At 40.9% G+C, this 27,586-nt stretch overlaps 1 long non-coding RNA gene across 1 annotated transcript in view; it reads left to right on the top strand.

Annotated features, from left to right (window-relative positions):
* LOC122540676 (uncharacterized) overlaps positions 1 to 8,143 on the top strand; it is an 85,836-nt gene extending 77,693 nt beyond the window's left edge. The window contains exon 3 of the long non-coding RNA XR_015752052.1: positions 8,024 to 8,143. This is a non-coding gene — a long non-coding RNA (uncharacterized LOC122540676). The remainder of the gene's footprint in view (positions 1 to 8,023) is intronic.
* Positions 8,144 to 27,586: the final 19,443 nt, after the last annotated feature.

Genomic DNA, 27,586 nt, shown 5'->3' with positions numbered 1-27,586 from the left:
GTGTCTGTGTGGGTTTCTTCCGGGTGCTCCGGTTTCCTCCCACAGTCCAAAGATGTGTAGGTCAGGTGAATTGGCCATGCTAAATTGCCCGTAGTGTTAGGTAAGGGGTAAATGTAGGGGTATGGGTGGTTTGCGCTTCGGTGGGTCGGTGTGGACTTGTTGGGCCAAAGGGCCTGTTTCCACACTGTAAAGTAATCTAATCTAATCTAAATATTTCTGGGGAGATAGTTTACGTTAAAATTTCTGTTTATTCTGAAAGCAGTGTTTTTTTTTGGCAAAGGGTTATGTATTGTGCATGCACCCCACAGAACTGCCAGTAGATGGATGATGTTTATTGACATTAGTGAAAGAATTACTGCAGTGCTGAGTCAAAGAATATCAATAGAATTCTCACACTGGAAAATTGAATGGTGCTTTAGGACTATGTATTAAAGTGAAACTAGCCTTGGTGTGACAAACTGTAGAAATGTATGTACCAACAAGCTTAGTTGCTTTTATTCTCAGATTGGAGAGGATTGTTAGCATGGTTGTTGTCATTGATGAAGGCACAATGACAAGCTACAATTATGCTGATTTCAGGGGTTACCCCTTCATCTTCTAAATCTGTCGGCCTTTTGTCTGTTCCTGCGTTCAATGTGGAGGTGACTGTATTGTTAGACGGCAACTACCGAAAGGGTTCTTTTAAGGTCTGATCAAAATTAATGTAAGAAGACACATGTAATTTAATGTGAAGCAAAATTGTTATCTTCATCTGCTTGACATATGTGAGAAACAAATATGAACTAAATACGTAATATACATAAAATGTGCAAACAAGTGTTTCTGACATTCCCGTCATCTGCTGGGGACTTTGGTGACAGGGGCACTTGGAGCACGAATTCAAATTCCATGGTGCCAGTCTCATGAACCCCAAATCAATGGTGCGAAGTCCAGTGAATGGGACAAAGTCTCTGATATTAATATTAATGCTAAATTGCTATTTTGTCGTACTTTCATTCCACTGTGCAGAAAACAAGTTGAAATACGGTGACTCCGTGTTAACTACACACATAAATGGTTCCCATAGACAATCAAGGTTGTGTAGTTACCACATGGCATTAACATCGACTTCACTAGTTTCCAAATCTCCTCTCTTCCCATCTCATCCTAGATCCAACTCTCCAACTCGGCACCACCCTTTTGACCTGTCCTATCTACCCATTTTCCTTCCCACCTATCTGCTCCATCCTCCCTACCGACCTATCACAATTACTCCCCACCTGCATCAACCTATCACCTTCCCACCTACCTTCACCTCCCAGCCCCACTCTCACTCCCCACTTTATATCTCATTCACTTTCCCCCTCCACATTCCTGATGAAGAGTTTATGCCTGAAATATCGACTCTCCTGCTCCTCGGATGCTGCCTGAGCGGCTGTGCTTTACCAGCGCCGTACTTTTGACTCTAGTTACCTCCCAGCCAATCCAGACATGAGTTTTACTCCAGACTCATTTTCACATATTTTTCCACTTTGCTTCAGTTGCAATCTAATCCTGTCTTAACAGTGGCCAACTCTTTCTCTATGGGGCTGCCAAGTCTTCAGAGCTGACAGCTCTCTGGTTGTGGCCAGCAGCATTGGGAGTCCACACTTGACCCTTAAATGGTCAGCATGGAGGTGGCTAGTTAGGAGGCCACATCTTGAAGCATTATCACGTCAGTCTCACTGTTGGGCTCAGGACCCCAATTTTGTCACACGTCTGGGTCTCCAAGTCAAGGGGACAATTCAACTCTGCAAATTGCACTTAAAAATCTGTCTCTTCTTTTCTGAATTAATGTCTTAAATTCAGACATTAAAGAGGAGGAAAGATTATTCCATGTACAATTTATCATGCATTATAAGTAGAAATGGTTACTTTTTGTTTGTTTGGGATGACAATGGCACTGGTGCAGAATATGTAAGCCAGAACTGATAAATATGCATTTTTGCTGATTCCCATACATTTTGCACAGATTGTGATCCTCCAGCAGCTAAGCAGATTGATCTGGAGTAATCGTGCTCAGAATGTGTAAGAGCAGCATGATGAGCTCTGCAGAGATCCCTTGATTTCATATTAGACAAATGTGTCGTGTGTGCAGCAAAGCAATGAATGTCTGACTGGTTCAGTCCAGATAGCAAATGACTCCTGAAAGGTGTGCCAGATGGTATCCTCCCAAGATCTTCCCAATAGCGTCAATTGCGGGAACTGAATTTCAGGGTGTGCTTGTGATTTTGTATTCTTTTTAAGCTGTATTTTCTGGAGCCACATATTACGACATGGAGATTCCTTTCTAAGTTGTAATCTAGAGAATGCATTAGCCATTCCAAGGGCAATAGTAGCTTCGTCTGTGACAAAGTCAGGCATGTCCCAACATTGCTGCAGGAAATCCAGTAATGCACCTAGAAATAGATCTCAAGGCAGCATTGCCCCTTCCCAAGCAGATTGGAGCCACAAGGGACAAGTTCCTTTGCTGAAAGAAGGAAGGAGAGATTTGCATTTATATAACGCCTTTCACACCCTCAGGATGCCCTAGAGTGCCTTGCAAATAATGATGAATTTTTGTAGTGCAGCTAATGTTGCAATATAGGAAAAGTAACACTCAATTTGCATATATTTAACTCCCACAGGCAAGCAATGTATGAGTAACCCGGTAATCTGTTTTACTGTTACTGATTGAGTGATAAACATTGTCAAGGACAAAACTGCTCTAGCTCTTCTTCAAAATAGTGTCATTGGATATCTTATGTTCACAAGAGAGAACAAATGGGGAACTGGTTTAAAGTCTCCTGTGAAAAAGTATTTCTCCAATAGTGTGCTGCTCTGTCAGTGAGCGGATAGTTTAAGTCTTCCATTTGAATCTCTTATACTGTCTCTTATGCTGGTTCATCGATCGCATCCTCCAGATAACCAGATATCAAATTAAAAAGCTTCTCTGCAGGCATCTGGAAGTTCCCAAACTGGAATTGTGTTAACTTGAAATTCTCTAAATGCTGGATGTTGGAATGTGTTCAAGAAGTAGCAGTCAGCTGTAAGCTGGAGGTCTAACTCAGCCGAGAAATGAGAAGATGTAAGTATTTTCCTTCTGACACAGCTTTTTTCAACACAGAGAACAGGTGAAAGATTGCCAAGGATGCAGGAAAACTATGAACGTGTTTGTTTTTAGTGCCATTTAATGTTTGTTTAACCATCCAGTCAATGCAAAACACATATCTTTGCAGCATCCTTGAACACAGGTGAGGTCCCAGAGGACTGGAGAATTGATAATGTTTAAGAAGGGTAACAGGGATAATCCAGGTAATTACTGGCCTGTGAGCCTGGCGTCAGTGGTAGGGAAGCAGCTGAAGAAGATACTGAAGGATAGAATCTATTCCCATTTAGAAAAAAATAGGCTTATCAGTGATAGGCAACATGGTTTTATCTCACAAACCTCACAGAATTCTTTCAGGGAGTGACAAAGTTGATTGCTGAGGGAAGGGCTGCAGATGTCATTTACATGGACATTAGTAAGACGTTTGATAAGATTAGATTACTTACAGTGTGGAAGCGGGCCCTTCGGCCCAACAAGTCCCCACTGACCCTCTGAAGAGCAACCCACCCAGACCCATTTCCCTCTGACTAATGCACCTAACACTATGGGCAATTTAGCATGGCCAATTCACCTAACCTGTAAATTTTTTTTGGACTGGAACCCGGAACACCCAGAGGAAACCCACACAGACATGGGGAGAATGTGCAAACTCCACACAGACAGTTGCCTGAGGCGGGAACTGAACCCGGGTCGCTGGCGCTGTGCTAACCACTGTGCCACCGTGCCGCCCACAAGGTTCCCCATGTTAGGCTGATGGAGAAGATAAAGTCACATGGGGTCCAGGGTGTAGATAGATAGAGAACTGGCTGGGCAACAGGAGACAGAGAGTTGTAGTGGAAGGGAATTTCTCAAAATGGAGACCTATGACCAGTAGTATTCCACAGGGATCTGTGCTGGGACCACTGTTGTTTGTCACATATATAAATGATCTGGAAAAAGGTATTGGTTACCTGATTGGCAAGTTTTCAGATGACACTAAGATTGGTGGAGTAGCAGATAGTGAAGGGGAGGGCCTGAGAATACAGCAGAATACAGATAGATTGGAAAGTTGGGCAGAGAAATGGCAGATAGAGTTCAATCCGGGCATATGCAAGTTGATGTGTTTTGGAAGATCCAATTCAAAAGCGAACTTTTTAGTAAATGGAAAAGTCCTGGGGAAAATTGATGTACAAAGAGATCTGGGTGTTCAGTTCTATTTTTTCCTGAAGGCAGCAACGCAGGTCAGTAGAATGGTCAAGAAGGCATACGGCATGCTTTCCTTCATCGGACGGGATATTGAGTACAAGAGTTGGCAGGTCATGTTACAGTTGTATAGGACTTTGGTGTGGCCGCATTTGGAATACTGCGTACAGTTCTGGTTGCCACATTACCAGAAGTATGTGGATGCTTTGGAGAGAATGCAGAGGAGGTTCACCAGGATGTTGCCTGGTATGGAGGGGTGCTAGCTATGAAGAAACGTTGAGTAGATTACGATTATTTTCATTAGAAAGACAGAGGTTGGGGGGGGGACCTGATCGAGATCTACAAAATCATGAGAGGTATGGACAGGGTGGATAGCAAGAAGCTTTTTTCCCAGAGTGGGGGACTCAATTACTAGGGATCACGAGTTCAGTGAGAGGGGAAATGTTTTAGGGAGATATGCATGCAAATTTCTGAACACAGAGGGTGGTGGGTGCCTGGAATGCATTGCCAGTGGAGGTGGTAGAGGCGAGCACGATAGTGTCATTTGAGATGTATCTGGACAGATACATGAAAGGGCAGGGAACAAAGCGATACAGACCCTTAGAAAACAGGTGACAGATTTAGATAGAGGATCTGGATTGGTGCAGGCTTGGAGGGCTGAAGGGCCTGTTCCTGGGCTGTAATTTCCTTTGTTCTTTGTTCTAAAAATCACATACGTCCAAGCCCATTGTGCTGTAAACCTGACAAAATAAAGAAATAATTCAAAAAGGCTTGCCAAAGCCCTGCGCACATAACCTCTGAGAAGAATCTTCTCACCCTATTATTTATTTCCAAGACTCTCACCTTCTGCCTTAATGATGACATGAATGCCTAGGTAATCGAGCACTGGCATTACAGTAAACAAAACATTCCTGGATTTATTCCTCCTCTGTACTAACTTCACTGGCTTTAATTGGGATCAGATTACAGCTAATTTGCCATAATATTTCTCGGCTTTGGAAGGGAAAACTAACCAGGGTTGTTTTATCTATTCTTTCCAGAAAGTGAGTGAATGTCATGGAGGACAGGACCAGACATGATTCCCAAATGGAAAAGTTACTAAAAGACCAGTCATATTGGAAGCGGGACCTGTATTTTGACATATTCAAGGAAAGTCAGAACACTAAGTCTCATTCACCAGTTTTACTGAATTGTTCTTCTGGGGTAGAATACTATCTACAATGGCATCAGTTACTCTCTTGGCTCCCAACTTCAGAGTGGGTGAGCTTCCAGTGAGCAGCATGCTATTGGAGAACAAAAACCTGAAAACAGTTCCTTTAGAATAGAAGGATTATAAACTGGAATAAAAAGGAAAATATACTGAGAAAGTAAGTGGATACTGAGGAAAACAGCTCTTATGAGTCTTAACCCTGCAATCTGTTCTGAATATGCCAAAACACATTATATTTGATAGCTGTCAGAGAGACAACTCATTCATCTTCTCGTTTCTCGGATAAATTCACCACAAAGCTTAGAGCTAATAGAATCTTGTTGACAGTTCCAATAACCAGCATTTTGAGAATTTCAGTTGACACAATTCCAGTTTGGAATATCCCAACTGGATGTTCATATGAGAACACAGTATTTATAAAGAAAGGAGCTGAAAATCAGAGACAATTCCCAAACATTGATTACAAAGTATCACTCACAAAACATGTGAGCATCAGAGGTATAGTTAGTAAGTTTGCAGATGACACCAAAATTGGAGATGTAGTGGACAGTGGAGAAGGTTACCTCAGGTTACAATGGGATCTTGATCAGACGGGCCAATGGGCTGAGAAGTGGCAGATAGAGTTTAATTTAGATAAATGCGAGGTGCTGCATTTTGGTAAAGCAAATCTTAGCAGGGCTTATACACTTAATGGTAAAGTCCTAGGGAGTGTTGCTGAACAAAGAGACCTTGGAGTGCAAGTTCATAGTCCTTGAAAGTAGAGTTGCAGGTAGATAGGATAGTGAAGAAGACATTTGGTATGCTTTCCTTTGTTGGTCAGAGTATTGAGTATGAGTTGGGAGGTCATGTTGTGGTTGTTCAGGACATTAGTTAGACCACTTTTGGAATATTGCATGCAATTCTGGTTTCCTTCCTATTGGAAGGATATTGTGAAACTTGAAAGGGTTCAGAAAAGATTTACAAGAATGTTGCCAGGATTGGGAGATTTGAGCTATAGGGAGAGGTTGAATAGACTAATGTTGTTTTCCCTGTAGCATCGGACGCTGAGGGGTGACCTTACAGAGGCCTATAAAATCATGAGGGGCATGGATGGAGTAAATAGACAAAGTCTCTTCTTTGGGGTGGGGGAGTCCAAAACTAGAGAGCATAGGTTTAGGGTGAGAGGAGAAAGATACAAAAGAGACCTAAGGGGCAACTTTTTCTCTTAGAGGGTGGTACATGTATGGAATGAACTGCCAGAGGAAGTGGTGGAGGCTGGTACAATTGCAACATTTAAAAGGCATAGGAAGGGTTTGGATGGATATAGGCCGGGTGCTGGCAGGTGGGACTAGATTAAGTTGGGATATTTTGTCGGAATGGATGAATTGGACCGAAGGGTCTGTTTCCATGCTGTACATCTCTATGACTCTATGACTGTATGACATGGTGGTAGTTCACCATTAACTGATCTCTCACTTGTCGAGGTTTCATTCCTGACCAAGGGCTTATGCCCGAAATGTCGATTCTCCTGCTCCTTGGATGATGCCTGACCTGCTGCGCTTTTCCAGCACTACACTCTCAACTCTGAGCTCCAGCATCTGCAGTCCTCACTTTCTCCTAAACATAAACAATGACCAGAGGAAGTATTAAGGAACTTACTTCTGATGGTCATATCCAAAATGACAGAGACTGAGTTACAGCCTGGAATTGTCCCAACACCAGCGCAGTTATTACATCGAGCAATGCATCAACACAAGAGGCAATGCTGAAATAATAGCGATTAAACAATGTTTACTTGCAGTGTAGATATTATAATTAAACCTTTGGAGGCACAAAGAGTGACCAGGAATGTGTGCATGATGTTTTACACTTCTGGTGTGGTGAGGGATATGTGAAAATAAATCCATAGGTGATGGTTCACTCGCTTACATCTAACATCTAACAGAAGACGTGCCATATTGGCTATGACAGCCTACATATAGTGAACAAAATTAAATCTATTAACATCCAATGTTGCCACTGACAGAAGCAGATTTTACTGTTGCTCACAGCCATGATCCTGTTTTCGGGTCTTCACATCTTTGCTTACACCCCCCCTCATTCCTGCTGTAATTCATTCCCACTGTGTTTCCCATGAAGTGAGAGTGAAAAATGACAGGTGGCAATGTAAAACTAATCAATTTTATTGTATAAGGATGTAAGGGTATGAAAGGGTTCGTATTGAGGAGTGCATTAAATACCCAATATGACAATGTCATATCACTCGAGTGGGGTGGAACAACGTTGCATCACGAAGGAGATAGGCTTAACATCTGGGTCTCCTTCTTGACCTTAGTACCAAATGTCAGAATCTTACTGGGGCCTGAACGATGTGGGGTATGTTGAGAAAACTGACAAAATTGTGCAAGAAGTCCAGCAATACTTCAATATCGAGAACAACTCACTGCATCTTTTAACTAAGATCCGATGTTAAGGCAGGTTCTTCCAGTGAAAGGTCTGACAAAGGGTCATTGGAGTCAGCCATTAACTCTGTTTTCTCTCCCCAGATGATGACAGAGCGCCATCTTTACAAGTCCATCGTGTACCTGGGCCAGCATTGTCAGTCCGTAATGCCTTGCACGGTTCATGACATCTGCTCCTGATGTTGCCAATGGATGAAAATTGGCACCAGTCTGTTCAGGCAGGAATGTGGAAGTCCTATTGGGCAGGGTGGTGCCTGGGCAGAACTTCCTCCTTCCCCGAGCGCAACAGTGAAAGCCACACTACCAGGCCATGCCAATCTATCCCGAGGTTGCCACCAAAGTTAGTTTCTGCTATTTGGAGGAATGCACATTAATGTAGGAAGAAGATCAATCACCTTCTCCACTCCACCAGCGTAAGTGCCCTCAACTTCCCTCTGATCACACTTCTACTATATCTGCAACTGTACCCACCTCCCACAAAACATATCGATAACCACTCTCGCTAATGACTGCAACATCTTCGCGACTTGATATCACCCTTCCCAACCCTCAATTCCACTTACCCTCAGTGCCTGCTGTGCTGCCTACTCAATGGCCAGAACACCTGCGCCAAACCTAACAACTCTCTGTCACCTCTCAATTAATCCCTGCCTCTCTCTCATTCCAGGAAGAAAACAGCCCACAATAGGACAGAAAAAAAATCAAGAGAGGTGGTAAACTGCATGACTCTCAGCTTCACACCTAATATCCAGAAACCGTCCTGACTGACCGCCCCAAGCAACTGGCTTTATTCAAGCCCTTGGACTGATAACAGAGGCTGTCCTTAACTTGACAAGAAGGTAGAAGGTAGTAGAAGTTTGTCAAAAGACACATCGGGATATAGATCAGTTGCAGATATGGGTGAAGAAATGGTGAATGGAGTTTAATCCGTGTAAGTGTGAGGTGCTGCACTTTGGGAGATAAAATGTTAAGGAAAAGTGTATAGTTAATGGCAGGACCATGTGCAGCATTGACGTACAGGGGGATTTGGGGTTCAAGTCCATAGCTCCCTGAAAATGGCCATGTAAGTGGATATGATGGTCAAGAAGACATATGGCATGCTTAACTTTATTGATTGGGGAGTTGAGTACAAGAGTCAGAATATTGTGTTTCAGCTTTGTAAGACTTTGGTAAGGCGACACTTAGGGTATTGCATTCATTTCTGGTTGCCACATTACAGAAAGGCTGCAGAGGCTTTGCAAAGGGTGCAGTAAAGGTTTACCAGGATGCTGCCTGAATTAGCATGAGTTATAAGGAGAGGCTAGGAAAACTAGGGTTGTTTTCCCTGGAGCAGCAGAGGCTGAGGGGAGACTTGATAGAAGTCTATAGAATTATGAGATGCAAGGATAGGGCTGACAGTCAGAATCTTTCTCCCAGAGTTGAAATGTCTAACACTAGGGGGCCTGCATTTAAGGTGGCAGGGACAAGTTCAAAGGCAATGTGAGGGGCAAGGTTTTTACACAGAGTGGTAGGAGTGTGGAACGCACTGCAAGGGGTGGTGGTGTAGGCAGGTACAATAAGAGCGTTTAAGGGATTTTTAGATAGTCACATGAATATGCAAGGAATTGAGGGATATGGACCAAGGGCAAACAGAAGGGATTAGTTTAATTTGGCGTCATGTTCGGCACAACACTATGGGTCGAAGGGCTCGTTCCTGTGCTGTACTGTTCTATGTTCTATTACTGTGCAAGGACTAGACTTAAGCCTGCTGACAACCCATGACAAGATTCCTAGCTTTGTGTCTGCATGAACCAGCAACGCAAAACAGATTTACAGTCAAATTGGTGTCTCTGGCTGAGGGGTAAAGTGCAAAAAGGCAAGGCAAAACAAAGATGCTGTGAACATCCAGTTTGAACAGCAAGCTGGGAGGTCATGTTGCAGTTGTACAGGACATTGGTTAGGCCGCTGTTGGAATATTGTGTGCAATCCTGATTTCCCTCCTATCAGAAGTTGTGAAACTTGAAAGGATTCAGAAAAGATTTAGAAATTTTTTTAGATTCCCTACAATATGGAAACTGGCCCTTCAGCCCAACAGGTCCACATCGACCCTCCAAAGAGCAACACACAACAGACCCATTCCCTGACCCTATATTTACCTCTGACTAATGCACCCAACACTACGGGCAATTTAGCACAGCCAATTCACCTGACCTGCACATCTTTGGAAGTGGGAGGAAACCGGAGCACTCAGAGAAAACCTACACAGACACAGGGAGAATGTACAACCTCCACATAGACAGTCGCCCAAGGCAGGAACTGAACCTGGGTCCCTGGCTCTGTGAGGCAGCAGTGTTAACCATTGAGCCACTGTGCCACCCCAAAAGGATGTAGCCAGGGTTGGAGGATTTGAACTATAGGGAGAGGCTGAATAGGCTGAGGATGTTTTGCCTGGAGCATTGAAGCTGATGGGTGACCTAATAGAGGTTTGTAAAATTATGAACGGCATGGATAGGATAAATAGACAACGTTTTTGCTCTGGGGTGGGGGAGTCCAGAACTAGAGGACATAGGTTTAGGATGAAGGGGGAAAACTTTAAAGGGACCTAGCAGGCAACATTTTCACATAGAGGGTTGTACGCGCATGGAATGAGTTGCCAGAGGAAGTGGTGGAGGATGGTCCGATTACAACATTTAAAAGGCATCTGGATGGGTATGTGAATAGGAAGGTTTTAGAGGGATATGGTCCAAGTACTGGCAAGTGGGACTAGACAAGGTTGGGATATCTGGTCAGCATGGATGAGTTTGAACTATAGGGAGAGGCTGAATAGGCTGAGGATGTTTTGCAATAATCCTCCATTATCGGCAACTCACTGCTGGCCAGTGTGAAACTTGCTTCTCTGCTCAATAAATGCAGAAAACATTCAGTGAGATGTTTTTAAACTAGAAGTATGTGTCACCGGACTTCTTGTCTGATTTAGCCACAAATATCACCATAGCCCATGTCACTCAGGACCATGAAAGATTCCACCTGATTATTCATTGTCAGCTGTCTGTTATCAGAGTAAACTGCTTGAACTGAAAATATAGAGGACAGCTGCTAGACCATCAATCACATCATGGAACCAAGAATATCATATTGCTGAACTATATACAGACTAAAGTAATATTCAATAGTTACTTACAAGCATAGGATACATCAAAGTAAAAGACAGAGATAATCTGTTAAACAGCATAATATTTATACAAGGCAACTGGAATTAATGCATACTTTAAAAAAAACTATTTCTTATACTGCCTTGACACAGAACACGTTTGCTTGGAAAAATCAACATTTTTGTTTTCCTTGCTATGTAAATCATAAGTTTTCATGATAACACGTTACAAATACAAAAAATTAAGTCTCACATGCTGTGAATGATCTTGGCAATCTGGAGTGGAACTGAAGGCTGCTGAAGTATTGCTTGGAGTATGTAAGTTCTAATGATTGTGGAAATATACTTCTGTGAAGTTTTGTGGAAATGCTTTGAGTGGTTCCTCTGAAAGAGGTCACTGAAATTTCACCATGGGTACCAGAGACTTTTTCTTAATAAAGCTTCTTGTAAATCATACGACAGGTAAAAATTGCTTACTTTGCTGTAGGCTCTGCTTGTGATGTTTTGAACAGACCTACTGGTTTGGTTGGGTGTCTGTTTGATCTAGTTCAATTGGAGGGAAGCCTGATAAGAATAACCTGAGTTGGAGAAAAGGCTGCTAAGAACAAGCTTCCTAGCTGATTTCTCTTATTTCCAGAATGTCAAGGATATATCTGTCCAGGGACTTGGGCATGGTCATTTGGCTGCTTGCGATGGTCAAGATCAGGATCCTCTCCTCAAAGGGGGTCAGGCTCTTTCTGCCTTACTGTGGGCCACATTATCCTCAAATAAGACAAAGAGACATGTGATATTCTGAGTGAAATGTAAAGAATTAGCACAGTTGTTAGTGCTAGTGAAGGTGGGAAACATGTGGAGAGGTGTCCCATGTGAGTGAATAGGTAGGTGCAAAGGTCATGCATAGTCTGAGAGGATTAAATTGGTGAGAGTGAGTGAAAGAAAATGTTGCATGTGCCAGTAAGTGTTGTGGATCGTGAGACTTGAATGGCAGAAAAAGTAGAACAAGTGTGAGAAGGCAGAGACAAGTTTGTGGCATTTACCCTGATGGAGCAGAGAAGATTACAGACATTTTTGTGACATTGTTGGCATTCTTCCAGATGATTGTGGTCGCAAACAATGGGTGGCAACCTCAGGCTATTTTTTTATTCATTCACAGGCAGGATAAGGTTATCACTAGCTCAGCCAGCATTAATTGCCCATTCCTAATTGTTAAGAGTCAACCACATTGTTATGTGTCTGGAGTCATATGTCAGGCAGACCAGGTAAGGATGGCAGTTTGCCTTCCCCAAGGGACATTAATGAACCAGATGGGTTTTTCCTGACAATCAGCAATGGATTCATGGTGGTCATTAGACTCTTAATTCTAGGTAATTATTGAATTCAGATTTCACCATCTGCCATGGCAGGACTCAAACCCAGCCCCCTAGAACATTACCTGGGTCTCTGGATTAACAATCCAGCGACAATACCACCAGGCCATCACCTCCCATCACTGGTGGAGTCTACCGTAGTGACCTATCAGTCCCGGAGAAGAGGATGGTCCTCCTGTCTACCACCTCATCAACAGGACTTCTAGGTCCCTGACTGCAATTGGGGTGCCAATTACCCCTTCACTGCTATGTCCAGGCAAATATCATGAACCATGCAGGGTAGCTCTGGATGTCAGCAGCCAATAAGGGGCATTCAATGGCATGGTGCCTAATTAATTAGGTGAAATAGCACAAGAAAACTCACGATTCCTTGCCAAGAGAAACCCTTCATGTTTTGATAATAAAACAATAATTGTGTTTATTACGAAATTGGATGTTACAGCTTGTTGCTTAAAACCTAATATAGGAAAGATATTTATTTTATCATCTTATAATTTTTTTAAAAAACAGTATTTTATTTTAAGTTCTAACCCATGGTGTAGTGAGATTAGAACGTCGATGTACTCTTCCGGCCTCAGTGCTAACACTGTTGTAAACTGCACCATTCAAAGATCCCAGCCCAATATATCATTTCTTCTTTTTGGAAGTGATTCAATCATGATTAAAGGAACAGTAGTAATGTTTTAACAAATAGATGAGAAGATGAAATGCTAACACTGTTCATGCCATGTGAAGATGGAAGTGTGATAATGTGTCCATGCTAGTATCCTTTTTGTAGTTCTCTCAGAATCATTTTAAATTACTGGCTCAAAAGAGATCCACCTCTCCCTGGGCAAAGGAAACAAAAAAAAACTTATTTTGGAATAAATAAATTATTCACATCAAAGTATTTTATCTCAGTTTTGTGCCTCAAATTAAGGGGTCAGTTTTATTAATGTGACACACTCAGCACAACTTTTAAAAGTGTTTAGGATCCTGATCAATGTGATAGACACAATTTGACACTGCTGCACTCGAATTTCCCACCATGACTCCAACCAGGAGGCATTCGGAAGAGACTGACTTGGTGTCGAATGTGCACCATCTACCAACAGGTTGGTAATGAATATGGAATAAATGTAATGAAAGGTTGTTTCTGATCTAACTGGGATTTCCAGTCAAAATGTGGGCAGCTCACACCCTGGCCTGAAACATAGTGGTCTGAGGACAAGAAGGAGGTTGGGAGTGGAGGGCATGATAGATTGCATCTTCAAAATAGAAGCAAGGCCTGACATGCAGTCATTGTTTGTCCCTGGAATGGCTGCCTCTCCAAAATCACAACCAACCCTCTGTGGGTGTTCTCAAAAATAAAACAAGCTTACTTATTGCTATCCCTCACTGCTCGCATTCTCACATTGGCAGCTCTCTTAGTTTTTGGAATTCTGCTTTAAAAAAAACAGTGGAAATTGGGTCTCGTGAATGGATTCAAGAACGAAGGTTTTTAACTGACAAGAGAATCAAGATAGATGCAGTGGAGTGGCAGCTCAGCTGTGATCGTATTCAGTAGTGGAGTAAGCTTGATGGACCAAATAAGGCATTCCTACTCATAGTTCCTATGATAATCAGTTGGTGGGCTCTGAGCATAGGACAATATTCCATTGGCTCTGCAGCATGGGAGTCCACTGATCATAAGCTGACTGCAGAGAATATCAACTCCCTGGTCCTTGACTGGCTGAAGTGTTCCAAATGGCAGTTGGTGTGTCTGAAACACACCAGGTAGGGTCAGGACACAGAATTGGCTCGCATGTCTCATTCCCACTCCCTGATTAAACATTCAGGCCATTGTATGTCAATAACTTCTATGATGTACAAAGATTTTGCAAATACTACTTCATGAAAAAATTCACTTACAGCACATTAATTGGAAACACAGCATTTCTGATATAGTCAGAGATGGTTCTGAACTTTGAGTAGAGGATGCATTTGAAGCATGAGTTTATTTGAGATAGCCTGTCACTACAGGGCATCTGCCTTCTTCTAACAGATACACATTTGGTCCTTGACAACAATCCTCATTTGGATTAAAATTTTCAATGTTCCAAATATATATGTGTTAACATTCACTGAAAATCTGATCATCATATTTATTTCTGAAGTCTCTCTTATCCTTAAATTTTATTAATCTCTTAGAGCATGTAGTCCAAAATGGATCCAATCTGAGCCTAATTATGTACTTTGTTTGGGCTTACTGTGTAATATGTGCTGTGATTGTAATGAAGTCAGCCAGGCAGACCACATAGAATATGAGTTCCCTATCTGTTCATACATCTGTCTGAATGCCTCTTACGCATTCCCCTGGCAGAAAATTCAACCCCATATAGGCACCAGCTGGAACTTATTCACACCCATATAAATTGCTTATTGGCGTATGGTTCATATTCATGTATAGTCCAGATTCTCCTGCTCCTCGGATGCTACCTGACCTGTTGTGCTTTTCCAGTACCACGCTCTCGACTCTGATTACCAGCATCTGCAGACCTCAATTTCTCCCAGAAGTATCAGACAATCTGATCACTCTGAAGGAGCTAAATCAGTGTCAAGGACTCTCCATATGTAAATGAAGGGTAACCTGACAGGATACCGAACTCCGTGGAATTATTTCAATATGCAGTGAACATTTTTGACTAATGAAAATATCAATGAAAACAACAGCTTTCATCATTCATCCTTTTCTCTAGTTATATTTTGGTGCATGTTTTGTTATTGACATTATTGTTAGTTTTGAAAAGAGAACATGAATTTGTATTTACGTCGCAAGACATCAAATATTTCAAAAAGCTTTCGAGCAAATTAATTACTTTTAAAATGTAAAATAAGAACTTTAATTCCAACAATTCACCAACAATAATGTGCTGTTCTAACTCTGCTCAGTCTGGACAGTAATAATGTCCAAGTTAAAGCACCTTTGGTCAGATCAGTAGATTGTCAGTTCAATTCACACATGATGTGAGCAGTTCTGCCATTGCAACTTATAATCACTTTCAACCTCCAGCAATTGACTTGTAGGATTTAGTTTTGCTTTCTTCAGTACAATAAGGTCATATAAAAGGAAATGTTCTCACCATTTGTAGCATGAAAGGAACGTTAGATTCTGAATGCTTCAGCTGGTCTGCTGATTGTAATTGGTAACCACAGAGAACAGGCCTCAACTGGCTTACGCTCTGCACTATGCATGAATATGAACCATATGCCAATAAGCAATTTGTATGGGTGTGTATAAGTTCCAGCTGGTGCCTATATGGGGTTAAATTTTCTGAAGCTCCACACACAGATGATGGTAGGTCCATGGAACCTGCAGCCAGGGAAGGTGGTAGAAGCAGATACAATTACAATGTGTAAGAGGCCTTCAGACAGACTTACGAACAGACAAGGAATAGAGAGATATGGACCCTGTACAGGCAGATTGGATTAGTTTAGAAATGCATCATGGTCTGTGCAATTCTAGTGGGCCGAAGGGCCTGTTCCTGTGCTGTACTGTTCTGTCCCCACTGGGTCTGTATCAGTTTTATTGGCTGGGCTTCATTAATATTTTGGTGACCAGTTGCCTGTCCAAGGAGGCAGCTGGTTGACTGGCAGCCTGTAAAGATAAGGGCTGTTGGCACTTAGGTAAATGACCAGCTTTCCAGATTACCCATAACTTTCTTGTATTAAAGGGACATTCAGATAGAACTCAGCTGCAGGTTATAAACTACACCCGAGATCTGACTGACACTTAATCAGTGTGACAGTAAATGGTAGACTCAGTGTGCAGGAGACATAGAAGGCTTGACTCCAGATCTTCTGTACTGCTTTGAATGTGAAAATTGCTTCACTTAAGTTATAGCATTAACTGCAACCTTAATCACCTTAACTAGGACAGCACCAAACTGCAAGCTACAATTTAGCTAACTGAAGGAAATTGGTGTCAATTCCAACTGAAAAAGGAACAAATTACCCAACACAGATGTTGCATTTTAGAATACTTAAAAGATCAGTCATTTATTTTTCAGAGTTCACATTTAATTAGCATCTGCAGTTAGTGACTTCCTGTCATTAAATGTATTTAGCTTGTAATTTACAGTTTAATGAGACCCTAATTTCATGCTTCTCCTAAATGTAACTTCTCGCATAAAAATGGGCCTAATATATTAGGAAACCAAGAACTCAAACAAAACTACAGCACTTAAAGGGTTTGTTAATTAGAAATCATGAATGACAAAAACACTAATTCTTTCCATTTGACAGAAAGTAGGCACACTGGTAGGTAAAAATATCTCATGCTTTTGGTGCTCTCGTTCCTTTCTGTTTGAACACCAGGAGAACAAGACTAATGCTTGACTGAAATATATGTAAAAAGATGCCCCATTTCTGGGAGGACCAGAGGCAATCCCAATGACCTATTAACAAGAAAGCCAGCTGGAAATGCTCTAGGTATAAAATCTGTGTAAAAGAAACCGGTAAGTGGTAGAAGGTAGACCAACATGTGGTATGTGGGGCCAGAAAAAGTACAAATGCTTCTCAGAGCTTGGTAATAGTCATCTGCTTCACATGTTCTCTCTTGGGAAATCCTCCCAAACACCTTCTCTTCATGACTTAGCTGAATGCTGATACATCTTATCTTTGTAGGTTCCCAGTCTAGCAGCTGCACCTTACGTACATTTTAGGTCAGACATCTAGTCAGTGAAATATTAATGAAGCTCAAATATCTCAACTGATGAGACCTCAATGGAAACTTCCAGAAAAGAGTGAGAAATGTCTCTTCTCTAATGAGTCTTACATACAATTCCTAACTTATTTTACATCAAAGTGTCCTCCACAAAATTGCTGAAAAAATTATTAGAGTGAGTCTTTCATGAGTAAAACCACAGTTTGATACAGATTGAAGGCTTTCCTGCCAATGGTTCAACATCTGAATCACATTAAAAGATATATTCTTAGCTCGATCTTATTGGTCTTTATTTACTATATTCCTTTGAGGTCTACTATTAGTGAATACATAAAAGGAAATTAATGTTTAATTATAAGGTAACAGAATCCAAACAATCAGCATAGTGATTGTAATGGTCAGTCAGTTCAACCACATAGAATATGAGTTCCCTGATTGGGGCTGTTAATCTGACTGACAGATAAAAACAGGAATTTCAAAGATTCTGCTCACCGTGAGAGCTGCCTCTTAGGAGCTGGATCAGTGGTGAAGGACTCTCCATTTTGTGTTATGATGGGGCCTCTGAACTGCCTGGACCATACAGTCAGTGTGCTATTACTGCTGTTGGGTTTCCTACTGAGGAGGAGAGTTTTCTCCTTTCTCTCCCCCTTGCTTCAGGTAGACCTTTTTGATTTTTAGTTTTCTTTATTGTTTTCTGTGAAAAAAGAACAGGAATGTCAAAGATTCTGCTCAATCTGAGAGCTGGCTCTGAGGAAGCTGGAATAGTGTCGAGGACTCTCCACCTAAAAATAAAGGTTGAGTTTGTGGTGGGATACTGGCCTCCATGAAATTACTTCACTCATGAGAATGATGAACTTAATTAATATAACAGTATTGCAATATCAGAGCAATAATTCTGCTTTTATTCAATAAAGTTATTGTAAAATGGACATTCAACTCTAAATTCTTGTCTTCCTTTAATTTTCACCAAAAAACATTCCCTTGATTTCAACTCACAACATTTCACCTTGTTTTATAAATGCAAAATAATTATGTACTTCTCATGCAAATCTGCGGAGTGGCTTATGTTTCCTTTTAGTTTTCCATGCCTTGTGATATTTTCCTTTGCCTTCATCAACCATACCTCAATCTAGTCATTGCCTGCTATTTTATACTCCCCTCTCCTTCTTATCACATTAACCTATGAAATCTACATCTGTTTCCTTGATTTTCTCCTGTCATCAGCTTTGATCATTTAATTTCACCTACTCAAGAGATTTTTTTTATATTTATTCATTCACACAATGTGGGTATCACTGGCTGGGTCAGCCTTCATTTCCCATCTCTAATTGCTCTTGAGAAGTTGATTCACCTTCTCAAAGTGCATGTGGTATAAGTACACTCATAGTGCTTTGGTAACAAGTTCCTGGATTTTGACCCAGCAACAGTGAAAAATAGCGGTACTGTTGAAGGTCAGGATTGTGTGTATTTTGAACGGACGTTTGCAAGTTGTGGTGTTCCCATGTGTCTGCTGCCCTTCAACTTCTAGATGGTAGAGGATGCAGATTTGGAAGGTGTGAATGACAGAGGTTCGGAGATTTGCTGCAGTACATCTTGTAGATAGTATGCATTGCACATTCATGGTGGAGAGAGTGGACATTGAAATTGGCAGATAGGGTTGTCAATAAAGAGGGCTTGGATGGTGTTGAGTTTCTTCAGTGCGGCTGGAGGTACATTCATCCAAGGAAGTTGAGAGTATTCCATCAGATTCCTGACTTGTAGTTTATAGATAATGGACAGGCTTTGGGACATCAAAAAGTGCAGAATTTGCTGCAGAATTCTCAGCCTCTCACCTACTCTTGTAGTTACTATAGGTTTGTGGCTGGCTCAGTTCCAGGGCACTCAGTGGGGATCACCACAGCATTGATAGTGAGGGATTTAGTGGCGATGATGTTATTGTGTATCAAGGGGAGATGATTAGATGCTTTTTTGTTATCACCTGGCATTTGTATCAGCCCAATCCTTGATGTTCTCCAGGTCATGCTGAATGTGGACACAGATTGCTTCCTGAACACGAAGCATCCTGAAATCAATAACCTCATGCTGTTTGACACCCTTGTCATCCCCCTTCTCTTGTCAAACTGTTCCTAAAAAACATTCCCTCTTTACTCCACTTTGTGAAGTCACTACAATAAGTCCACTCTGTGGCAGATAGTACATTGCTCCCAAAAACACTTTACCCGTGCTTTATTCAAATTATTAACTTTGCTTTTCTCCTTTTCACCATCTACATGTATCAAGAAACACAAGGTAGATATCAATATGTTCCCTACCTCAATATTTTCTTTCATGATCTGAAGGTTCCAGTGTATAGCACCAGCAAGGAGAGACAGACCATGAGGAAGGCCCACCCAACACCATCTCCAACTACCATACCACCCACCAATGCCTAAAAAGAACTGTACATCCCGAATTGGACTCTTCAGCCACTCAAGACCAAGAAATACATGCCCTTATGGAGGACAATCATCCTCAAGCTGAGTAATTGCGGTATAGACACATTAGCTGCAAGTTGTGAATATGTTCACTGACTGACCACCACATTAAACAAACTGCAAAGATGAAACTTATAGTCTATCAAGCCAGGTCTTACACTGGGATCTGACTTGATATGTGTTAACATCAACTGGGATCATAACAAAAACCATAATAAAGGCTGGAACAATTGAGAAATGTTCAGCAAAGGTAATTCAATAGATTGAATTCAAATAATTTCAGCCATAATCAATTTTCTGCATTGTAATTGTCACTGTGATTTTTACTGAATTGACTTCAGGGAAAAAGAAATGCACATTATTTTTATTTCGTTACCTCTCCCAAATGTAGACAGTATGCCTGGTAACAATATGATGACATATGGGAAGTTATATTCATTTGAATTGTTAGTTAATTTAGACTTTATCCAAATAAGGACTGGAGTTCACTCATCAGCATTGTGCGCAGGGGAGATGAGGCTTTAATCATTCTACTTGACTGGAAGGCATTACTTCATGTTATTGATAGATAGGGTTTAGCAATTATCCATGCTGAAGCTTTGCAATGAGATTCTATCTGAGTTTCTCACTGTTTCCAGGTGTAATTACACCGTTGGTATTTTACAGTTTTTTTTTTAATAATTGCAAGCCTGTGGATCCAACATTCAAATATTTGATTTTTGAAACCAATGGCACAAAATTACATTGTGCTGCCTTTAACTTATAATTAAATCCATTTCCACCTCTAAAGTGCCTGTAGTTTTACCATCTTTGTTCAGAATAATGTAGCTAGATAAGAAATAAATTAGAAGTAATTGATGCTAATGGCATTTTACCTTGGAGTCATTTTATAGCTCAGCTGTCAATGGATAAAGTGATTTGATCAATTAAGTAAAGACAGACAACCAAATGCCCCAAACTCCAAAACTAAACCTGCAATTGATATAGAAACATCACATGGCAGAGAAAGCAAAGCACTTCAGAATTATTGTTAAAAGCCTTTTTCTTACAGAAACCAAAGCACAATGTTTTTTTTTATGTAGCAAGTGTTCGTAATGTAGGATATTTTCCAAGATGTTACATAAGCCATGTTGCTCGATGAGGATTCATGCCCAACAGCTTGGCCTGAAAGATGCTTTCTTATAAAAGAAAAAGGTTTTAAAAACAGGAGCTCAGGTAGAGAATTGGTGAAGTGTTGAATAAAGTTTGAAAGAGCAAGGCTAAGGGAAATGAAGATTCTGGCACTGACAATGTCACGAAGAATGGGGTAAATGAACTGAAATCAGCAAATCAGTTTAAAACGAGACCCTCTGAAGTTGGAGAAGGTTGTAGTGTCAAGTGTACCAAAGGCATGAATGGATTTGTGGATGAAAGGACAGAGCCAATACCCGTCAGAGGGAATGAAGTTTGAAAGCTTAGCAAATGGGTTGGAGAAATCAAGATTACAGATGATAAAAGGTGTGAAATAGGATATAAATGAATGATAAAAAGACAAGAAATGTCTTCTATAATAAAAGTAAAATACAGCACACACTGACGATCTGAAATAAAGCAGAAACTGCTGGAGATATTCAGCCACAGTGAAGAGAAAAACAGAGTTAACATCTCAGGTTGATACTTCTTCAGAACTGCAGATTGTCAGGTGTCTTCACATCTCCAGCTTGTTGGGCTCATCACCCACGACTAAATTTTTCTGCACACTGTCTTCAACCTCCAACTTACCTCAACCCCCTCCTGTAAAGTTCATTACCATGTGTTCACACTGATTATGAAGCTGTAGAGCATTTCTGACAATGGGATGAATTGCAACTGGACAAAGCTATCAAAAAGTAAATTTTGAAAAGAGTTTTGAAGTATCTGAAGGATTAAAACTTTACACAAGCAATAGTTATGTTTAATGTGATTCTCCTTCCTGTTGCTTCAGGCACTAAATATAAAAGGACTAATCTGTGCAAGGCTGAAACTCCACCCATTGATTTATAATACAGTCACTGGGTGGAGAATTGATCAGTGCAGATGAAGACACACCTATCCTTTGCTAGTGATAGTTGACTATCCATGCCTACCACCCATGCCTAAGAGTTAGCATAGCCTTATAAGAAGTGAACATATTGAAATATGCAAGATTCTTGGGTAGACATAGAGATGTTGTTTTCCCCTGTGGGAATGTCTAGGACCAAGGGGCATAACCTCAGTGTAAGAGTTGCACACGTAAGAGAGAGATAAGGAGGAATTTGTTCTCTCAAAGGTGAGCAAACCTGTAGAATTCTTCACAGCAGGGGACTATTTAGAGGGGATCATTAAGTATATTCAAGATTGAGATTGATTTTTAGTCAGTAAAGGACTCAAGAATTATAGGAAAAAGATAGGAAGTAGAGTTGAAGGCTTTCTCAGATCCACCATTACTTCATTGAATGACTGAGTAGATCTGATGGGCTAAATGGCCCACTTCAGCTTCTCTGTCTTATGGTTTTATGGCATGCTATTACTGTGATAGAATAAATGTTATCCTGTTCCTGAAGATAAAAGCCTCTTCTACTGAAACTTATTTATGGTTGATTTGATTTGGTTTGATTTATTATTGTCACATGTACCAAGGTACAGTGGAAGTATTGTTTTGTATGCTATCCAGGCAAATTATACCTTACATAAGTACATCAGGGTAATAGCACAGAAGGCGGATTATAGTGTTACAGCTACACAGAAGGTGCATAGAAAGATCAACTCGAATATATGAGAGGCTCGTTTGTAAGTCTGACAGCAGGGAAGATGAGATTCTTAAATCTCTCGGTATGTATTTTCAAATTTTTGTATCTTCTGCCTGCTTGGAGAGCTGAAGTAATGTATAACCAGGTTTGATTATGTTGGCTGTTTTCCCGAAGGCAGTGAGAAGTGTAGACAGAGTCAGTGGAAGGAAGGCTTGTTTTCGTGATGGACTGAACTGCGTTCACAATTGTCTGCTATTTGTTGTGATCTTGGGCAGAGCAGCAGCCATTCTAAGCTGTAATGAATCTGGATAGGATGCTTTCTATGATGCATCCATCAAAATTGGTAAGAGTCCTTGTGGACATGCCAAATTTGTCTCCTGAGAGATGTGCTTTCTTGACTGTAGCATCGACCAGGACAGATTGTTGGTAATATTTACTCTTAGTAATTTGAAGGTCTCAACTATTTCCACCTCAGCACCATTGATATAGAAAAGGGCATGCCCTCCACTCTGCTTCTTGAAGCCAATGACCAGTTCCTTCATTTTGTTGACTTTGAGGGAGAGATTGTTGTTTTTAGACCATGCTACTAAATTGTCTATCTCTTTCCTACATTCTGTCTCGTCATTGTTTGAGATTCGACCCACTGTGGTGTTGTCATCATCAAATGTGTAAATAGAGTTCAAGCTGAGTTTCGCCACACAGTTATGAGTGTATAAGGAATAAGGGGCTGAGCACGCAGCCTTGCAGGGCATTAGTTTGGAGGATTATTGTGAAGGAAGCGTTGTCACCTACCCGTACTGGTTGCAGTTTGCTGGTCAGAAAATCGAGGATCACTTGCCAAGGGTGGTGGAGCAGAATCCTAGGTCTTGGAGTTTGGAGATGAGTTTTGTTGAAATAATAGTATTGAAGGTGGAGCTAAAGCCAATAAATAGAAGTCTGATGTAAGTGTCCTTGTTATCCGAGTGTTCCAGATTTGAGTGTAAGGCCAGAGTGGAGGATGGTGTCTGCCATGGACCTATTGTAATGGTTGGTGAATTGTAGCAGATCAAGGCAATCTGAGAGACTGGTGTTAATGTGCACCATTACTAATCACTACAAACTTTGAGAAAGTCCTATACAGGCACAAGTGGAAGGATAGGTGGCAGAATTCTTCTCAAGGTCTTCCCAGGCCTAATCATCATGATTCTAACACTTCCTGGTCCTTAAATACTTTGCTCTGTGCAAGCAGAAGCAATTCAGCTGTCAGTTGAAACATTCTGAAAGCAATGCCTATTGAATCAAAGAGGCATCCAGCACAGAAACAGGCCTTTCAGTCCAACCAATCCATGCCAACCATAATCCCAAATGAAACTAATCTTACCTGCCTGCACTTGGCCAATATTGCTCCAACCATTTCTTACTTAAGTACCTATCTAAATATCGTTTAAATTTTGTGACAGTACCCGCATCCACCACTTCCTTCGGATGTTCATTCCACACACGAATCACTCTGTGTTAAAAAAACTTGCCCCTCATGTCTTTTTTTTAATCAATCTTTCTCCTTTCACCTTAACAAAATGTTCCCTAGTCTTGAAATCTTGAAATATGATGACAGAATGAGCCAAATCCCATAGCTGCTGCAGAATGGGGACACTCACCACCATGACCAATTTGTATCTGTTGCAGAGGAGTGCAACACCTGCCTGCCTGTGTGTAATTTCCAAAACCAGTTCTTGGTATATATCGCTTACTTGCTTAATTTGACAGGAAACTTGTTAAATGTGACTCATCGTGGCTTCTCAGTTTGCCTTACCCATTGCCATGAAGTATACTGAGAACAAACAGTGTTTATCACAACTGTTTCTGAGAGATAAGGTAAGTATACGAATAGAGTATTGCAAGTGCTACCCTGCTGGGCTACAGACTTCTGATATATTTTAACTTGTTAAAGGTGTTAGATATTATAAATGCAAAGTCAAACTGTGAAAGTAGAATCAATTTAACGTATGAAGAAGGACAAAAAGGAAATGAATTTACTAAGACTTGAGACAGTGAACAATTTCTGTAATTATAGTGAGTGATTTCATCTGGCATATCTAACATATTATCCCTAAGTTTATTCAGCCTTTTTGCTGGTGCAGTAAAAATACATATTATTAATAGGAAATCCAGTGATGTTGTAAATTGGTATATAAATAAACTCGGACATGTAGCACAATTCCTCATGATTGTGCTCCAATCCAAGCCATAAGTAATTCAAAGATAGACTTTGAGATGGACAGAGATTGACTGAAAGGGGGAAAATTCAGCTAACAATTGGCTAAGGATCAATTAAGAATACTAATTATTAGGATTTTACTGCTCCTCGGATGCTGCCTGAACTGCTGTGCTCTTCCAGCACCACTAATCCAGAATCTGGTTTCCAGCATCTGCAGTCATTGTTTTTACCTAAGGATCAGTTAGGTCTGAATAGGAGAAGGATGATAACAGAATGAAAACAGTAATGAACATGCTCTTCTCAGATAAGACCAAAATGCAATCTGAGGCAAAAGCTAAGATCTGGGGTGTTTATCAGGCAAATTATAAAAATTGGTGGAAAAATATTTGTCTTAATCTAGCATGAAGTTTTACAGAAGAACCATTCCCTTTATCTGAAATGTATGGAGATAATAGGAGTCTATCTTCTCTGAATGCACCATTGTATTACAAAAGCTGCCTGAAGATCAAAACTCTTAATGTGTATCAACGTGTATGAGAAACATACTCAAAACATGTATATTAAAACATTGTAAATAGTTAAGAACTGAAGTCCATTAGTTTGATTAAATTACTTACAGTATGGAAACAGGTCCTTTGGCCCAACAAATCCACACTGACCCCTCCAAAGAGTAAACTACCCAAACTCATTCCCCTATATTTACCCCTGATTAATGCACCTAACACTATGAGCATGGCCAATTCACCTGACCTGCACATCTTTGGATTGTGGGAGGAAACCCATGTAGACACGGGGAGAATGTGTAAACTCCACACAGACAGTCACCTGAGGTGGGAATCAAACTCAGGTCCCTGGTGTTGTGAGGCTGCAGTGCTAACCACTGAATCACCATGCTGCCCTTTCAGAACCAGATTTTTAAAATTGTCTTAATATAATATACCTGATGTATAGTTCAACCTATAAACTAACCTATTTGTTTTAGCCAAAACATGAGGAGAATTTGGAAGCCAATATACCTGATATCTGGCACACTACCCATCGTGTAATTAGTTAACGTTAATTAAGTGATGGGAAGATAACTTTGCTTATGGAAGCCACCCTTCTTGCTATGAAGACACAATCAATACATTGGGAGAATCCATGGATCATAATTTTTGTCTATGAACAGCAGTAAAGTACAAAAACAAGACAAATGCTAGTTATGGTGAGTAGCAAATCCTGAGCATAGAGCTAAGCCCCAATTTTACCTTGGAGAGAACATTACAGAAAGTGAGCAGGTTGCAATCCTATTGTTTGATTATTATGATCACTGTTATGTCCCAGATCTCAGCCACATCCTGCTGGTGAACTCTTTGCTCAGTTCTGTCAGGGATTGGTGCCTAACAACTAGGCATCAACGGAATGTCAATTGGAAGGAAGGTGCTGCTGGGGACCAAAGGAATGGCTCACCACAATCAAACAAGTGATGGGGAGACAATGATAGTTGGGGCAGTTGTTAGGCTAAGCAGGGTGCATCCAAGGTTCCCTGCCCATCTCCATCCAAAAGAAATTATCACAATATATTTAAAATTTCCATTTTGCATCTTTTATCTCCACTCGTGCTTATTGCCAGATTTCCTTCGTGAAGCTGTCACTAGATGCTGACATTATAATTGTGTATTAAAATAAGAAAAAGTGTGATCTAACTTTTGACATCTGTAATTTTAGGGCACTCTCTCGTCCCTGAGATCCAATGCGATCTCAATCTCAGCTCTCAAAAAAAAGTGCAGCTCAATCAAGATTGAAAAACATGCTGAATCTATCACTCTGCACGCACCATTTTTTCACTAGGCACTACAGATTAAAAACTTATCTTCAGTATTGGCTACTCTGGAAGGGGAAGAAAAAGGCAGGCAATGGACAATTACACATTACAAGGGTCTAAACGAATAGAGTGGGTATGCAGAGGAGCCTAAAGAAACAATAGAAGCAAGCAGGAAATAGCAAAAAAAAGCATCATTGTGCTCTGACAATGCCAACCATTTCACAATGACTTCCTCTCCTTCCTTCATGAATACCATAGACCATATTAGAGCTTGTCTACCCTCAGCATGCTGTAATACTCCAGCAAATCAGAATGAAAACTGGAGGAGCAACATCTCACCTTCAACCTAAGTACTTTTCAACCTTCTGGGCTCAATATTGAGTTCAAGATCTCTCCACCCTGCAGGCACTCTGCCTCTATTCCTGATGAAGGGCTTTTGCCCGAAACATCGATTTTCCTGCTCCTCGGATGCTGCCTGAACTGCTGTGCTTTTCCAGCACTACTCTAATCTAGAATCTGTTTTCCAGCATCTGCAGTCCTTGTTTTTACCTTCAAATTGTGGACCCATTCCTTTCCTTTCTTTTAGCTTTGCTTGTTACATTCTCTGTCTCCATGTCCTCTCTCCCCTCCCCCCTACTCCAGTGGAAGTGTCTATTCTTTCCAATCTGGCAGTTAGACACACCATTGTTTTACCATTCTCATTTCCAAAATCACTTATTCAGAACTAACAACATCCTTTCTCCCCCAACACTCCAACCCAACTCCCCAACTATTGTGTAAAAGCTGCCAACTGGATACTTCACTTCAGCTCTCATGAAGAGTCATCGCGACTTGAAATGTTAGCTTGATCTCTCTCCATGGATGCTGCCTGAACTGCTGTGATCTCCAGCACTTTTTGTTTTCAGTATAGATTCCAGTAGTAATTTGCTCCTTCCATATTAGGGCTATTTCTTCACCCATTTTATATCCTGAACATTTACATTTATTTGGTGTTCAATAGTTTTCATAATAGTGTGGCACCAGGTTTTCACCAAATGGTCAGAAAACCCTTGGAAAGCGAAAAACAAATTACTCTGGATTTTTCTTGGATGTCGGTGAAATGGCCATAGTATTTAATGCTGGGGGTAAGTTTGAATAGAATATGGAATAAAATATCTTTTATTGTCATGTGTACTCCAGTACAGGAGTATAGTGAAAAGTTTTTACAATTGCTGTCTTTAATGGTGCCATCTTAGGTACAAGTA

Source organism: Chiloscyllium plagiosum, unplaced genomic scaffold, assembly GCF_037043375.1.
Source record: "Chiloscyllium plagiosum isolate Xiang-an unplaced genomic scaffold, Cpla_swu_hap1 HiC_scaffold_29, whole genome shotgun sequence".
NCBI lineage: Eukaryota > Metazoa > Chordata > Chondrichthyes > Orectolobiformes > Hemiscylliidae > Chiloscyllium > Chiloscyllium plagiosum.
The sequence above is the reverse complement of the archived record's forward strand: the minus strand, read 5'-3'. Positions and strand labels throughout refer to the sequence as shown.